The 19,101-nt window shown below is 33.9% G+C and overlaps 1 protein-coding gene and 1 long non-coding RNA gene across 2 annotated transcripts in view; one reads left to right on the top strand and one right to left on the bottom strand.

Annotated features, from left to right (window-relative positions):
* The window catches only part of Proc (Proctolin), a 326,245-nt gene that overhangs the window by 181,160 nt on the left and 125,984 nt on the right, over positions 1–19,101 (top strand). The gene's annotated exons all lie outside the window — the stretch shown is intronic.
* The window catches only part of LOC145671905 (uncharacterized), a 67,992-nt gene that overhangs the window by 35,557 nt on the left and 13,334 nt on the right, over positions 1–19,101 (bottom strand). Inside the window, exon 2 of the long non-coding RNA XR_014128571.1 lies at positions 12–144. This is a non-coding gene — a long non-coding RNA (uncharacterized LOC145671905). The remainder of the gene's footprint in view (positions 1–11; positions 145–19,101) is intronic.

The following is a 19,101-nucleotide window of genomic DNA, read 5'->3' on the forward strand; positions in this document are numbered from 1 at the left end:
CAGTTACTTACCTTAAGTTTCGTTCATTTCTCTACATAATCACCACCTTCACTTAAACATTTGTCGTATCTGTTCACGAGCGTCAGAATGTCCATGTTACACCCTTCTGCTGCCAGTTGATTAAGCCAGATTTTTGTTTGAAATCTAAAGTTTAACAATAGTGAGTAGAAAATTGCAAAATTTAAGTACACAACATATACTGATCTTTTTCTTTTATTTAATTACATACTTGAAGACCATTTTCCACCATGATGTACAAACGTGTAACTATAAAAAGTGACAAGAAATAAATTTTTAAACGCACTATAGTTATAAATTTACCGTACTTTCTTTTTGAATATAACATATTTATAAATGTATTTAATATCTATGCTAATAAATTTATTTAATTTTTTGAAAGAAAGCTGGAATGTAAAATTCTAATAGTAATCAATTTATAGTACTTTTTTAAAAAATAAGTAAAGACCTCAACTATAGTTGTTCAACCAGAAACTAGGAAAATTCTTCTTCTCGAGATGGCACTTTCTTTTCGGAAACGAAAGTAAAACTTCACCTGTTTTTTGAAGGTCTACTTGGGTGGATTATGTTACTTACATAATTATAAGTGAAATGGGTCTCACTAAAAATATAGTTTCAAAACTGTTAAATGAATTTGGGGAGATCCTTGGAATGTAGCTATTAGAAACCAGTGCCAAAATTGGAGGTAAGGGACACGTAGTTGAAGTGGACGGGAGCGTTTTCGGCAAACGTAAATACAAAAGAGGTCGTATAATGCACACCAAATGGGTTGTTGGAGACATCGTCCGACAAATTAGAACTTTTATGGTGCTGGTGGGAGCAAAAAATGCCGAAACTTTATAAAACACTATATTAAATAATGTTTTACTCGGCACAATTACAAAAACGGATTACTGGAGAGAATATAGCAGATTATCCGTATTGAAATACCAACATCATAAGTAATTTACACCATTAATTTTGTTGATCCTAATGACAATACAACATATTCAAACAATTTTTCTTATTGCGTGAAAGTAAAACGAAATATTCGATGATAAGGAAGGGTGAGTATCAGGAGAACTGAGTCACGTCTAACAGATTATGTATGGCGCAGCAGATTTCACACCACTGAACTTTTTTCAGTTTTCGTGCCTGCCATGCAGTACTTCTCTCCGTAATTAGGTTATAGACTAAACGAAATAAGAGAATGACAAGGAATTTAACAATCCTGAAAAAAAAAAAGACGATTAAAAAAGGTCTAATTGTTTTACCATTAGCATGTACAGACAAGAAGATACAACATGTTTTCGCAACTTTTAAACATGTCAGTGAAAATGTTTTCTAATTTGGTACAAATAATTGATTTATTGTCAGTGTTAACCCTGAGTAAAATGTGAAAGAAAGTTGCAAGAAGAATTTAACACCCGTACCGATTTTGAATGGACAGTCCTGATTTCAGAGAAAATGTCGCGCCTCCAGACGTGGCTCTGTCGGGACTTCGGAATGTCTGCTTACATTCATTATTGTATTATTATGCGTATTGTATAATTATTCTCTAAAGTATTAGAATGCGTAAACTTTTTTTTTTGTTTGCAGGTACTAAAGTACGTAACATATAGGCCTACACATAAGCTACATATTATTTTTGTACCGTATGTGATATAGAGTCTATATTATTTAAATTCTCTATCTCTTCTTTTACCAATTATAAAGGTAACCAAGAAAGTTCTGTCGCTTTCCACCCACACCTTCGAACATCGATATGTCACCTAAGACGTACCTGGAAGATCAAAACTAGTCCCCATCAGCGTCGACGACCTTCTGCAAGGCCATGGATTCCATCGCGATAGAACTGGTGGGCCGTGAAGCGAAGAAGATATGAAGTGCATTTTGCACGTCTACTAGGGATTTGAACTGGCGTTCTCTAAGGAGATTGTTGCTCGCGTTGCCTTCTAGCTCAGAGTCAAACCATGTAACCCACCGACCCAACTTGTAGTATTTCTCAAGTTGATGGAGATGCTGCCGTATGGTTTCTGCACTCACACTGAATTGTAGTTCCAGTTCCTCACATGTCTGCGTTCTTAAATTTGTTAAACCACCGCTGCACTGTCAGCATATTCACGACATCCTCATCAAAGGCCTGGCATATCTTCCACACCGCTGCAGAGGCGTTTGACTCCAGTTTGAACTCGTACAGCATACACACACTTATGACGCTCTGTCCTTACGCAAGTTCACGGTGTAACTGAATTGCCACAACCAGATAGTATATTGGAAATACCCACATCAATAATTGACATTCGTCTTATCTTCATTCGCATTCAACCCACGGTGTGAGGGCCGATTGAACACAGACCTCCATAAAAAGCGAAGAACTTTCTTAGTTACCTTTATAGATAAATATACTTTCCTCTGGAAGGACTTACGGAAAAGGGACTGTTGATATATTTGTAACCATATTAACTACATCAAATGACTCTACTTTTGCTTTGAATAGGCAGTAACCATATTCCACATATGTACCAAAATATTTATACCCGAAAATTAAAATTTTGTGACTGTAACATAGAACTCAAGAGATTGTTTTTATTCACTCATCTTTCTTTACTTGTGTTCAGGAGCAAAACTAATGAGTAAAAGTAAAAGTACTAGCAATAATGCCTTTCATCTAATTGGTACATTTTATAACAATGATACTGAATGAAAGTGTTTTAGGAAGTAGGTTTTCAAAGCTCTTCACGTAAAGTAGAATTTCGTGAATAATTATTTCCTAAGATGTATCTGAGTCAAAATTTTGTATCAGTGATGAAAAATAATTGCAGTTATTACATTGAGCTTAAAACATTGCGTGGGTTTCACGATTGACTCGTAATGATTTTGGCCCCCAATGGCCCACGTGGCTTTGACTCGTAGTGATTTTCTACTCGTGACTGTTCTTCGAAAGTCATGAATCCGAATAAGGTCAAAGTGACCAGACGTCCCGTTTTAGCCGGGATAGTCCCTTATTTTCAACCGTTGTCCCGTTTTTTCTGATTCTCAAACGGGACGCCTAAATATCCCGTTTTTAAGCAAACACGACCCAGATGTCCCGTAATTATTATTCAAAATATAAATGGTCAATGCTAATTCTACACTCTTCCGTTCCAACACTCTTTGGGAAGGTTCAGCCGTGCCTAGAACTTCTGAATATTCAAATGAGAATTGAGTGTTCTGGGGTTCAAGTGGGAATTCTGAGAATTGAAGTAGTTAAAAGTATTGTTGGGTAATACTTAAGTTAGAAACGCTGTGTTATCATTCTTACTTGTGTATTTTGTAAATTGAAAACAATGCTGAGTCCCAAAATGCATGTGAAAGTCACCTCCCCCCATCGCCGATTCGTATACGTCCCGTTTTTGAAAGTAAAAGTTCTGGTCACCTTGAGTAAGGTTAAAGAACTCCTTGGCTTTATCTGAATCGCGAACAAGAACAACAGAACAAAAAGAGATGAACTAACTCGAAAAAGTTTTTAAAATTACTTTTCATCATCCTCAACTAAAGCAACACGACACACCATAATTGAAAAAAGTGTATATATGTCATATCTTAGTTAAAGAGGTACCGTATATGTTTTAAATATTATATTTGATATGACAGAAAAACAACAAGTTTTATAGCTGCTGCTTGTATGTAGTTTATTTCCTGTTGGTTGATTTGTATGACATCCTTACCTGTTTTGCTCTCTTTGAAAAGATGAATGTTTTTCGAAAGTTATTTTTAATTTACATATTGTTTCCAAATATCTGATACTAAAGGAAAGGTCGGCAAGTTAAAGGAAATATAGTAAGAGTGAAGCATGAAAAATAATAATATGTCATATGATTTTTACCTTTCTCTTCTTGTTTCGTTCTTCCAGGATGCATGATTTTTTATTCTATTTTTTTCTAATCTTTCGGAGAATATCATTTCACTTTCCATGTTTTCGTTATAATGTTTATATATATTATAAAATCGAAAGTGACTATGTTTGTGACTCTTAATCTCTTTTATCTCTTGAACTATTTGACTGATCTCGATCAAATTTTTAAGATAGACGAGGTTCGGGCCTGGAATGTGTTTACAAAACTATATATATATATATATATATATATATATATATATATATATATATATATATATATATATATATATATATATATATATATATATATATATATATATATATAATATTTGTGAGTTAGTAACTCATGAACCACCAGACCGATCTCCATCAAATTTTCGACATAGATGAGATTTGAGCCTGAAAAGTTTATCATTTTTATTTGATGGTAGAACTTAGGGGAGGGGGAGGAGACGAGGATATAAAATAAAATATAATAGCTCATGAACCACGCGACCGATCTCGATCAAACTTTCAACATAGATGAGGTTCGTACTTGGCATTGTTTTTATCATATCATTTTGACGGTGCAAGTTCGAGGAGAGGAAGATGGGGGAAATATTTGAAAATGATCAAAAATTACCGATATTAGTGTCGAATCTAGTTTTCGAGTTCACTGAGAAGAACAGTGACACTTCCGATCCCGTTTACCTCGAAATTCAGCTCCGCAACTTGGGAGAGGGGAGGAGAAGATACATAAAAATGATCAATATTAACGTCGAATCCATAGTTTTTTCTTGGTATCTGAGATGAACAGAAACACTTCCGATTCCATTTAAATCCAAATTCAGTCCCGCAACTTGTGAAGGGGAATATATATAAAAATGATCGAAAATGACCAATATCAGTGTCGAATCCGTAGTTTTTTGGGTCACTGAGATGAACAGTGACACTTCCGATGCCGTGTCCTGCAATATGAGGAAGGGGGATATATATATACATATATATATATATATATATATATATATATATATATATATATATATATATATATATATATTCATCGAAAATGACCGATATCAGAGAGGGCTTTAGTAGCAGGAAAACGTGACTGACTAATAGAACATATTGCTATTTTTTTTCTTAATTTCACCCATCGAAGCGGGTAATTGATGCTAGTGCATGATAAGTACTTCTAATGTTATTCTATGCTGAAATATTTAATCCATGTAAAATCTGTTAACGTTCCAAGTTAAATTTGAAAAATGTTTCCTAAAATTATTCATTGGAATATATAACTGTGACCAAAGTGAGTGATTTTGTGTCACATTCTTATACTGGTAAGTTACTTAATGGTTAAATGCATAATCCTTAATTACAAGTATCTCAATTTCATACTATAGCAAAGGAGAATTAATATTATATTTCAATTTTAAGTAACTACTTGGCAATTAACTTGGAAAAACTGTTGCTAAAACTAAACCAAGTAAGAAGAAAAAAACACATGAACAAACGTTCAACCAACCAGAGATAAGGGTTTGTTCATATTTTTCACTTTTGGCCAATCACAACCAAGCATTTGTTTACATCTTTCAGCTATGTCCTTGCTATGTGCCCTAGCATGTTTTCTTAAACTTTTATACAAATTATCCCCCTATTTGCATACCCGCCATAGTTACTGTTCTTAAGTGCGCACTGACAGAAATATAGTGCTATTTTCAAAGTTCTGGTGTAATAAATTATAATTTCAATGAAGTAGTTTAACTTCAAACCTAATGGTAACTCTGGAGCCATGCACGCAAATATCTTGTGTGTATTAGAAAATGTAACTACTCATTTTCCTATGATTGATTTTGTGCCCTTAGGCATACCAATTCTTTTAGAGCAGCGTTTCCCAACCGGTGTGCCGTGAATGGGCCGCTGCTGTGCCGCGAGGAATCGAAACAAAATTATTAATTTTATAGCAATCAAATTGCAAAACCTAGGGAAAATGTATATTTGTATTTCACATTACTATGAACCTGTACTGTGAATCTACAATTTTAAGTTTCACACCGGGTTACTGTTCTGTTCATTTCTAATGTTGAAAAAAAAATGGTTATCATTGTTATGACCATTATTGCTTCTTTATTGTTGAAGACTATTTCGTAACTTGAAAATTTAAAATATCATCCAATCCTTTCGAAAAATTACCTATATTTGTGTTTTAAAAGTAAGAGAGATTTGTTTGTTCGTTCGTTATTTCGTGATCTTCCTTTTTAGTAAAAGGTTGGATACAGTTTGTTCTTTAAAAAAAAAGGGTATTTTTAAAAACCTGAGTCCAACTTTTTATTGCAATTGTTTTCTATTTTTAAATTAGAATGAAAAATAAGCATAATGATTTACCACACGGAAAACAAACAAACAAAAAAAAACAGTGAAAGAGCTTTCTTCTCTGTGAGAAGGAGATCAATAATCACAGAAAAAATACCATTGTGTTTTATATTTACAAATAATAATATCTATAAGTGTGCCGCGAGAATCCAAGTAACACCCGTAGTGTGTGCCGCAAGTTGAAAAAGGTTGGAAAACGCTGTTTTAGAGCAAAATCCACAAGATTCTTCCATCGGGAGAAGCCACAAAATTCATGAACATGCAAAATCCACGGATCCGTGTAAAAACGAGAAACTGAATTATAAATTCTCTCTCTTCCCTCATCACTTATTTAAACAGATAAGATCAAACTGAATCCTTTAATTAGATAACTTCTTTTGCTGTCTTGCCTTTAGTGCGCGAGAACTAGATTTGATTCCCGGTACAAGTACATCTGTGTTAAACTGTAGATACCTGTCTCATCTAGTCTCAGTATTTCAAAGAAATACTTAATTCCAACAAATTCCATCCTTTTTTTATTGACATCCAGACCCAACTATAATTTGATTCTTGTTAATTGCGAAGTTCTGTTTCATTTATCAATTAGAATTTCCAGTACATAGAACTCCAAGTCTGACGTGAGCATAAAACTCTACAAGTTTGATCATATCTAACTTGAAATTGCACAATATTCAACATTACTTTGTATTAGATCGCTCAACTCTAAGTAATTCAGAGCTCATTCGTGGCTAAGCAGGTAGCGTACGGGTCTTTGGCGTGGGAGACCTGGCTTCTATTCCCGGTGGGAGCTCATGTAGTTCGGATTCCACGTTAATCAATTGGTCCCGTTTCATATAGACTCGCTGCTGAAAGGGGCGTTAAACTCAAAATCAACTAAATTCAACTCTCTCTTTCTCTCTCTCTCTCTCTCTCTCTCTGTGTGTGTGTGTGTGTGTGTGTGTGTAAAGCGCAGAGAACATACATGGAGTTCGTAGAGTACAAATATCTCATTCTATTATTTAAAATTTAAATTTATTAAAAGTGATGAATATTTTTCGATTCCTGAAAACATACCCCACTTATTCTTACATCGTTGTTTAGCCGTAAAAAAATTATTGGTAATAAATATTGTCTTAAAAAGTTTCATGAAGTTTCTAACGATTCTTCATTTCTTGACAAAAGTTTCAAAAACTTCAACGCGTTCTTCCCTCAGAATCCACCTTTGATCTCACAAAATTATATTTAATACGCGTAAGACGAAGTTTTCTCATAGCTTTACTACTTTTCTAGCTTTATATACTGCAACATTTATAAATAAGTAGAGATAATATAAAGTGTCTACTGTAAATTTTTGACTACCCAAAATTCGAGTTTAAGTAACTTATGAAAACAAATAGCCTACTGACCATTTTCTGGAAATAAACATTTATTTATTCATATATTCATTCAGAAGAGAAAGTGAAATATAACTAGTAAGGAAGCTGATTTGTGTAGTCGCTCTTCCAATAAAATAATAAAACTTTTATGTAGTTATTTCTTTACATAGTGAAGAAATAGTGGAATTATCTGTTTTTAAAATAATTGATAAATTCACAAAGATTTATTTTCGATTTCTTACTTTCCAACTTGAAATATTAGAAAATTTTCTGGTTCCCGAAAGCTAATTGGAAAATTATAATTTGTTGCTGTCTAACTTTCCTCTACAGGAATTCAATTTTATAGCTCAATGTGCGGTTAAATATAGTGTAAAAGTTTCCACCTAACATCACTATACATAATATACAAAATTGTCCGCCTTCTGAAAAGTTTTTCCACTTGTTTCTACATCGTAATGAAAATTTTCTGATCCATGAAAATTCCTTTCACTTGTTTCTACAGGACAATAAAACTTTCCGACTCACAAAAAGTTGTTTCACTTTTTGCTTCAAAATGATGAAAGTTTTCCTACTCATATAAAGTTCTTCAATTTTCCCATACAGGACAGACAATTTTTCGATTCATGAAAAATTGTTTCACTTGTTCTTATATAGTACTAAAAATTGTCTGAGCCATGAACATTTTCAGATTCTTTAAACCATCGTTCACTTTTTAACATTTCTATACATAAAGTCAATCAATTTTAAGATTACTGAGGAATTGTTAGTTGATCACTGAGATTTGTTTAGAACGGAAAATTTTTCAGAAAAATATAGAACAAAATTTTCCACCTCACATCACGGCTAAACAAAGATGTAGGAATAAGTGGAGTATGTTTTTATGAATCGGAAAATTTTCCTGAAAATTTTCATCATTGTCCTCAACGTAACAAGACCAAACTTTAAACTTATAGCTTATATAAGTTTTTCTGGGTGAGAGGGCTTTTAATTTTCTTCCCACCCTCAAAATAAGTAGTTTACTGATGGGTCAAAATCGTTTTCAAAACAATTTTCTCCAAAACGACTCTTAACATTAAAAAAATATATATTTCTTAATTTAATATTGATTAACGAACCCACAATTAGTAAAAGTCATTTCTGTGGGAAAAATCTAAGTTTACTGGATTTACTTTAGGGATGAGTTTCTTCGCATAATATTATCAAAAACGACTGAGACAATTTCTTCATGTTTCATAAACAAATGTTTCACTAGCAACCAGGGACTAGAGTCGACTGGTATTCACCAGGTTATGGCGTATGCTGATGACGTAAATTTAATACAGGATGATAGAAGGAAATGCAGATATCTTATGAAACGCTTACAGGGACATGGGCTTAGAAGTAAATGCAAAGAAAATTAAATACATGGAAGTTCGTCGGGATCGTAATACGGCAATTTATGGATGCGTTAAAATATCGAATAATACTTTTGGTAAAGTAGATACTTTCAAATATCTAGGATCAATATTAACAGATCAAAACCATATTCACGAAGAAATTAAATGTCGACTAAAAACATGGAATTCGTGTTATTATTCAGTTCAAAATCTTTTGTCGTTATAAATTCTGTCGAGGAGTTTGAAGCTTAAAATATACAAAACGATAATCATGCCTGTTATTCTGTATGGTTGGAAAATTTGGTCGCTTACTCTGGGGGAAGAAAATAGACTGAAAGTATTTGAGAACAAGATCCTGAGACGAATATTCGGACCCAAGAGAAACGGGAATGGGGAATGGCGAAAACTTCATAATGAGGAACTACATAATTAATACGGTTTACCAACATTGTTAGAGTCATCAAGTCTAGGAGTTTCAGATGGACAGGTCATGTAGCCAGGATGGAAGAAAGTAGGAACACTCTCAAAGTTTTAACTGGAAGATCAATCGGAAAACGACCATTAGGAAGACCTAGGCGCAGATGGGAGGACAATTATAAGATGGACCCATAGAAATGAAATAAGATCTTTAAGTTTTACGTCCCACGGTTATGCCAGGAAGGTTAAAGGAGACGGTGATGATGAGAAATGAATAAAATGGTGGAATGAAGAAAGTGGGAGGAAACGGGAGAACCCCGAGGAAACCCACCCACATGATGTTTGTCAACCACAAAGTTTACTTGACGCGAACTGGGATCGAACCATTGACCCCATGCACCAGAGGTGAACGCTCTACCACTGAGCCATGTGGCCCCACATATGGCACAGAGTTAGTTAGTTATTAGCAACCCTACAACAAGTATCCCATTTCCCTTAGGAAAAAAATGTAGAATTTGTTTAAAGCTGGGATGAGTTTCTTTATTTAAAAAGAAAAACTTTCGAGAGTAGTAGTGAAGAGTTTTCTGATCATGAATAAATGAATAAATAAATAAATAAATAAATAAATAAATAAATAAATAATCCAGATTTCGACGGATTAAAGAATGATTTTCTGATTTGGTTTTTCATTCCTATGTGTAGTCACACCGTTCAATGTATAAGTCAGATAGATAGTAAAACGATATACAAGTACTGTGCGGTATCTGTCCTATAACGCACACCTCTCAATACGACGCCTTCATTATAGAATGTACTCAGTTCATACGCATTTAGCACAGAAAACACTTTCTGTAATTTGCAAATAAATCTGTGATAGAATATAGTAGACCAAAATATTTTACCGTCAAAATGTCTGTCATTAGTCAATGGCCTCGTGAACCACCTCTCAGAAAAGTTGCAAGCTGAAGTTCATATTTTACTTTCCTCTCCCCACAATACATTGTTTTCTGCTGGTGAAAATCCCTGGAAACCTTCAGTAAGTAAAAAACAATCGTGAAGAGTCAGTGGTACGGATAAAAATTCTATACTGAACTTTTTGCCTTCTTTGAAAAAAGATATTTCTCTTTCCTATTGAGCTTGAACTTTCTCTGCAACTTCAAAAACGACAAGCGAAAATCTTTTGTCTTACGATAAAATTTCAGCATATTTCTCTTCTCACTCTATTTCGAAAATCTCTCAGTAATTTGCAGATTGAGTACATTGTTTCAACATTAATCTATATTTATAATTTTAACTAATATATTGTGCAGAGGGCATAGTGTTAACCAAAATTAAGTTACACTAAAAAATTAAGATCTATGGGAATGTTTGTTAACACCGGCGTCTTTGTATTTAATGTACTGGAATAAGACTTCGGTTACTTAAAAGATATTTAATAAGTATAAACAGAAAACAGACGTGATGGTAAATAGTCTAAAGAGCAAATATTAATGTAGTTCTAAGGATATGCAAATTTAGTACAGCACAGTACTTGAAGCATTGATCTTTTGGGTGTTTTTTCATCTATGTTTTTAGACTGGTGAATATCATTAATTAGAACTAATGGCTCTGGCCGGTCAGTCAACAAATGACCCTTTTATACAACTCACTCGTCACTTCTAGAATAACAGGACGATGCGTAATAAATGGACTTATGTACTTATACTTTTTATGTAAAATATATAATCTTAGGGACTAATTATTGACCCATTTAGAACTGTAACTTAATTTTGGTAACTTGTCTTATTTATTATTGCTTTTACACTTTTTTACATAAGTACTTACCTTTTGTCTTTTAATCACCTGGAAGACCCATGACATGCAAAGTCACTCTACTGAAAGATAAAGAGCTTTATTGTACGATAACAGAAATGAGGGAGGAAGGGAGAAGACACCTGCAAGATTTATTTTTAAAAAGTACAATGGTTTGCATATATATTTTAATGTGATGAGCGCTCGTCACAAGATGGTGTTTAAAAATTAGTTATTAATAATGAAACTTTAATTTGGAAAAATTATATTGTAATTGTCTTTATCTCAAATTATACCTTTTTAATGCGATATTATTTACTTACACTACAATTTTGTCTCTTTACACCGCCATATTGTTTCGTCCCAATATTTGCTTTATAATATATACAATTATCGTATGAGCTGTGAGTAATGCAAATTTCGTACAAACTCTTTGACACTCACGGACAAATTATCAACTCTCATGGTGAGCATTATTCACTAGTTTCACTGTAAAAGGAACTTTTGGTTCGTTGGTGTATTTGTAGTTTAGAGTTTTGTTCAGCACCAGGGTTATATTGAGATGAGGACTTACAAGCTTAACGTGGGATCTATATCATATCAGATTTCACCGAGAGTCAAACCCGAATCTACTACGTCGCAGGTGCGTACGCTAATCGTATACTCACGAGGTTTATTTGTAAGGTTATTTGAAGATTGGTGGTTAGAGTTCAATTTAATGTATTTTTTCAGCAACGAGCCTTTATTAGTCATATCTATGTATCAGCATAGGATATTAACACCCACTTTAACTCCCACTAGGAATCGACTCCATGTCTATGAACAAAAATTGGGAAATATACCATTTTAGCATGAGAGAATCTTCTTCATGTTTGTTTCTTGTGTTCAATGCAACACTTTCCACAGTGTTCGTCCTCATACAGAAAGTATATTTTGAATGTTTCTTAATGTACTATTACTTCTTCACAAACTGAGTTTCTGCTGATTGAATGTTGTTTGTTAGTTTTCTAGTCTCCTAAATAATTGGCTAATACTGAAGGCAATATTTTGCAAGAAAATATTTTTGGTTTCTACCATCCTATGTAAATCATAAACTAAGACTAATATAATTCCAGATTTAGTCCTCTTATCACCGGTATGCATTGGGGAAGAATAGCAAAATTAAGTAATTACATTTGCTATATTCCCCAACAAAATTGTTTTAAAAGCATGAATGATTCCAGTTTTTCATGACATTTCCTTATTCTTTTTCGTAAGACCTTGACTTACAGTACCCTTAGACTAAATGGAGAGCTCTAAATATCGGTTTTATTGCTGGTACTGAAGTTTACCGTCTCTTTTACCACTGAGACTAAATCAGACATAAACCTACAGCTTAACATGGGAAGTTCATCTAGCGTCCATTATTAGTCTACAACTATACAGGTTTATTTCTGATTTCTGTATATTATATGTCCTCCGCACTGAGCTTGAACCGAAATCGAACTCTAGCCAGCATAAGGGAATAAACTTAACATATTTGCGTGGAATCTAGTATTTTCTTGTTCCAAACAAAAACTGAATTTTTTTTTTATTTTTTTATTTCTTTCCGAATCATAGTTGAGTTGTGAGTATTGTCACTTCTTACTAGTCACGGCAAATGAGATCTAAAATTAAATATTCTATTAAATACAAATTATAGCCGATTGTCACCATCCATTCTAGGTTCACCATCATAAGACGTGGTAGTCACGTTTGGAGTACCTCTTAGGCATGAATTTTGTTAGTTACATATTTCATTTTCATGATATTTCATTATCTATTGTCTACAATCTATGATAAATCATAGAAAACAAAGTAGTTCTAAAATTCAAATTTAAAAAATCACATTACAGAATACCTTGGTTGTTAAAGTTTAGCGTCCCTTTTCAGTATTGAGGCAGTATGAGACGTGGATCAACTGTTTATATTAAGGTCGAATCCGAACCTTTGTAATGTGTGTAATGTTCTCTCACCGGAAATCGAAGCCAGGTTTTCGTAAGATCTATTGCATGTATGTAAGTAATAGGACCTATTGCAAACTTAAATCTTCGTCTTCTATAAACTATTCAAGTTATATTACTGGTCGAAATAACAAATAGAAGTCATACAAATTATCAGTTCAATTATATGATCAGTTTAAGTAGTGGTCAACTTAAAAACATATGAACAAAGCAATTTTTGGCCTTCGTAATTTAATTATATTTTATTTTTCTGTAAAAATTGACAGTTTAGATTTCCAATACTCTGTCCCTTTTCACTTTCAAAGTTATATGAGACACGGGTTGTCTCCAATTTAAAGTGGAATACAAAGCAATGAATCTTACTCGAACCATTATTGGTAAGTGAACAACTATATTTATTAACTTGAAAACTTACTGCGCAACCAAATATTGAAAAATTAGGTAAGATTTATTAAAATATACTGCTCATTTGCTTTATTTCTCTCAGTTGTACTCCACATGCTAAAACACATTACGGGTAATGAAACATGACTAGTAAATCAATAATGAAATGAAGATAATAAACTTCTGTGCTCTAGGGGAGATTCAAACCTATCTTTCATGTGTTGTAGTATAGCTAGCAATATACTGCAGAACACATGAGTATGGAAGCCATCTGCGGCTAGTGCTTCATTAAATTTTTATATCACAGATCCTAGGTATAATAGACAATAAAGAGTGTGAGTGAAGAGATTGAAAAAGAAAACAAGTTTAAAAACAAACATTGCCCAATTTTTGAAAAAAAAAAAAAGAATTGAAGGAAGAAAAGGTCGACAAATAAAAGATTCTGATAGGTCATTTACTTATTTGCAATGAGTTAGTTTCGTTTTCTTACTCCATCTGGCATTTCATTTCCTGTTTGGACTCGATCTCGGCATGAAATGCATAGGAGTGGAAAGGAAAAGTAAGTTTTTTTACATAATAGCTGATGATATCTTTGCTGGAATTTAAGCAATTACATGCAATAATGGGCACAAGCTGTGTTTGTAAGTTTAATATACTTCTGAAATCCACTGTCACTTCTACTTGAAGATGTAAACCAAATTACAATAATATCTAACAGTTTGATGGACAAGCAACGGAAATATTCTCTTGTGATAATTTGACGGCGTTACAAAGTTGTACAATATGTTAGAGACCTGAGTTTGTTTCCCAACGGAAGCTTCTGTGAGTTTCGGATTTCAAGTTAAATTCTAGACGCAACTTGTGATAGCTCGTTGCTGAAAAGATACACTAACCTCTAGGCTAACTACCAATCCAACAACTAATTATTTATAGTATGTAAATAGTATGCCCGTTGTGGATGAACAGCACGAGAAAATAACAGTAAATCATAAGCACAAAAGAGTAACAGTAGAAGGATGTGGAGTAGTAGTTTCTATCATTATACTCTGCTATTCGTGAAAATTCCAACATCAAGAAAGACATGTATGTATAAAATAAAATTTACCCTATAGATTCGATCCATGACTGTATCAGAAATGAGCTTAATTTCAGAACGGTACGTCATCAATAGTATTGATGCAATAGTGTGGCATAAAACCTTCATAAAGCTGTAATCAGAACTTCTATATGTTAGTGTATCTAACGTAACAAGCATTAGATGTGTTCCGGAAGAATCGCTCGCTGCAACTTTACTTGTGTGCATGTCTACAAGAGTTCGGCAATATCTGGTGTAGAGCCATAACGAACAAGGCGATAACTAACTACATCTAATTCATGTTGATGGGAGATATGTTAGGTGACCCTGCAGGCCAAGAGACTAGCGGTACCTGTCGTTTCTCAAAGAAGACTTTCGCATTGAGGTATTGTATATGCGGCTAGGCATAAGCGTCTTTCTCACAGTCAGAAAACTCTTCAGAAGTATCCCATGTATCTCATCGAACACAACACTTTATTTATTTATTTATTTATACATATTTCTGGGCATTTACCTGCTTCGATGGCCTTAAGACCGTCACATATGAGGGATGACGTTTCTCGGCGAGTGCACTATCCAGGAAACGTGGAAGGAAGAAAGGAGTGGAAAGGGAGGAAAAGTTCTAAGGTGAGAGCGTTGAGACTATGCTACGCAGAATCATATCATGTTTAATCTCGAGCATCTTAATAAAAGGAAATTGTAGCAAAAGATTCAATATACTTCAGTATTAGATAATGGGAATAGTTGCTTTCTCTTTATTTTAATCTGAGTGATTAGATTGGAGTTTAGTATCCTTTCAACATCGAGGCTATATGAGATGAGACCTACTGTTGAACGTGGGATCCGAACCACACGAGCTCTTGCTAGACGTTGAATCCGAGATCCCGCGCCAGAGATGCGCAAACCATACAGTTACGAGGGGGTTCTGGAATCTGTAAATTCTACAGAACCTGTGGTAAGGGATTAAGGAATATCTGCAAGGTGAAGTGCTCCATAATTTTATTGATGATATCATGATATCAATTTTAGATCGGCTTACTATTCTTAATAAGTTTGTGGCTCACTCATGCCGGTTCTCTAACCTGATTGAAGATAGTGCTTGCTACCCCTATTGGAGTTCGAGAATACGTTCACCATCTTCGATGGAGTTTGCACTTCCTTCAGCTCGAGATAAATATTTTCAAGATGCCTTGGGCTCGCACTCAATTATTGAGCCCAAGCCCGAATGAGTGCAAATCCCGAGCTCGGAAACTGGATTCACGAATTTAGGAATCTCTACCTCTGATTCTATCGACAAAACAACGGTGACTTTATAATATTATAGTACCAAACAGGCCCGCAACTAGGGTTTCTGTCACCCGGGGCAAACACACAATTCGGCGCCCCCCCCCCCAGGTTTAGTCGAAAAGTATCACTTACTTATGGATTGCAACTGTAAATAACATTCTTAATGAAACCAGTTATATAGATTTTTAAGTACTTTAATCAAACTTACTTTAACCACAAGAATATATTACATTCGTTATGTGCTCACAAGTTTTAAGAATAATTTTGTACATACATTTTGTTTTAATGTTGTATGAAGAAATCAAAACAAAATGAACTAGAAAATATCTGCCACATTATACAGTTATTAATTGAAATAACACATTTAGTTTTAATAACCCGAAGAATAATTATGAACATACGCTTTCATATTAAAATAAGAAACTAATACAAAATAAACTAGAAAAATTCTAGTACATCATAAAGTTATAATTGAAATAACATTTAGTTCTAATAAACCCAAAAATAATTTTGTACATAAGCTTTCATTTAAAAATATAAAAACAATACAAAATAAACTTGAAAATATCTGGTATATTATAAATAGAGCAACCCAAAAGCATAAAAAGCATAATAGCAATTTAGACATATGGTTGGTACCTTGAACATGGGTGTGGTTGTCTAAGGGTCCAGAAGAAATTAATTTTAAAGAATAATAAAGCAAATTTTAGAAAATAAAGCACAATTTAAAATATATAGCATAATTCTTGGAAATTCTATTTAACTGCAAGTTTAACATATACTATATTAATATTTTTATAATGCAAAATCATTGAGAACATAACAATGCAACAATGAAAAGCTTATTTTTATTTCTGTAAATTTTTCGGTGTAATCCTTTGATGTGGAGAAAAGAAGAAAACTTTCCATCAACAATGAAGCACAAAAGAACTCCACACTATATTGTTATGTGTACCTCTCGAACTTGAGCACTTTCTGTACTTTTTGTGCACCTTTATGTATACTTTCTCTTTCCGTATATATGCACCTCTAAGGTGCACACAAGTGATAGAAAAAACTGATTCGAGCAAAGCATATCTCTTTACAGTGCATTAACTAGAAAGTTGATTAAATATGAAAGAAATTGCTTCATAAAATATTAATAAATAGATCAAGATATTTAGATTATTTAATGTATAGTAAATATTATACATTATACACGATTAATGTAAAACAATGATTGAAATTAACAATAAAGCATAAGTTGGACTGATAGATAACAATTCAAAATGCCTCGAAAAGCTCTCAAGCAAAACTAATAGATAAAACTTCATACAGCCTTCACTCGCAAAATCCCTTGGTAGGCGTACAAGAAACAATTAAATACACCGAGGCATGTAACTTATCTTTTCTGCCACAAAACTGCCCTCTAACTTAAAAACATTACAGCAATTGCGTAACATTACAGGGCCGCGTCTGAGCTAAACTCTTCAACCACCAGCAAGCAACAAAAATCGGTAACTTTTCGCCCCCGCCCCTATTGATAACAGCGTTTTAAACTTAGAGCTTCTTCGTGGCTAAGCGGTTAGCGTACGCGCCTTTGGCGTGGGAGACCCGGGTTCGATTCCTGGCGGGAGCTCATGTGGTTCAGATTCCACGTTAATCAGTAGGTCCACGTCTCATATAGCCTTGCTGCTGAAAGGGACGTTAAACTTAAAATCAACTCAACTCAATGGAATTATACAGACAAACAGCTCCTTGTGGTAGGAAAAGGAAAGGGGGCGGGGCAGATTCTCTGTGGTCGCCCAAGGGAACAAATGCATGCAATATTAGGTTTTTAATGTATGACATTACACCTATTTAGATGAGACTCTCTGTCTCTCTCTCTCTAAAAGAGGTCCCATGGAAAAGGCCAAGTAAACTTTTGATTTCTTTTAACCTCTAGAATAAGTTTCTCAAGGGAAAGGGTGCGATTTTTAAAACAATTGATATACTATCTTCTTTCTGGCGCCCCCTCCAACCACGCGCCCGGGGCACGTGCCCCCTCTGCCCCCCCTTAGTTGCGGCCCTGGTACCAAATTAATCTGGCTCTATCATAAGATTTTCTATCTCCCGAGTAAAGCCTCGGAAAATTTACTCACTTTCTACAACTGAAAGTGAGTGATAAATGAAAAGACGTAAAACAGAATCATTTGATATATCTAGGTGATGATGAGGCTCAACGTAAAAGTATGTTTGTGAAGTCGAGTTTCAAGGAATAATCGCAAGCATTAAGTTTTACTGAGTGCCAAAAGACGAATGCTAAACCGGCATAAACACAGTATTTACTTCAATATTTCTGTAATCGTGCAATCAACTTTTTCCTGCTATAACGAGATAATCGAAAAATGATAAATAACTATCTGAAGGATTTGAAAAATAAGGTGATAATTGAGGAATGTGTTCTACGTAATGCTCACTATGTTTATAAAATTAGGGATGGGTCTCCTTGACGTCCGTTTAGACAAGTCCCTACCTCTTTCGAATTTCATTAAAATAGTTTCAAACGTTTATGCACGCAAAACTAGCATTTGTGCACAAAGCAATTTTAAGGTATTCTGAAACTAATTTGGGGAGGCAGTTTAAACGCAACTCCCCTTTAAACGAACTGTTTTTATATTCATTGTCTCGCAATTCAAGTACTGCCTTCATATTCATTACGATGAGAACAGCTAATGGAATTAAAACTTTATCATTCAATTATCTGTATTACATTCTCTTTGTTTCACTTGTCTCTTATCTTCTGTAATATTCTGTGAGCAACTAGTAGGTAGATCGAGAATCGACAACTATTTGAAAAGTTCAATTTCCAGACAAACACTCTAGTATTTAGTAATCTTTACAGATTAACAATTATTATATGGTAAAAGCTTGTTTAACTATACGCAATTTCATACATTACTCAGATATAGAAATCTGAGTTAGTGTGAGGGGGAAGTCTATTTGAAATTTGTTCTAAGTGCCTACGATTTTTAGTTACATCACTGTTCGTATCCATAAGTAAGAATCGGTCTTTATTGATTCTTCTTGCCTCAATGGCATCACAATTGTCACATAAATTTATTATGAACGCATTTCCAGAGCTAATACTGCAGCACATATTCACACAATACTTCATAGCAAAATTTAATGTATTTCGGTATTCTCCGGAAACTTTCTTGTATTAATATTCTAGTCTTCCATAGAA

The sequence above is a fragment of the Thermobia domestica genome, chromosome 15 (genome assembly GCF_964235325.1).
Source record: "Thermobia domestica chromosome 15, izTheDome1.hap1.1, whole genome shotgun sequence".
Taxonomy (NCBI): Eukaryota; Metazoa; Arthropoda; class Insecta; order Zygentoma; family Lepismatidae; genus Thermobia; species Thermobia domestica.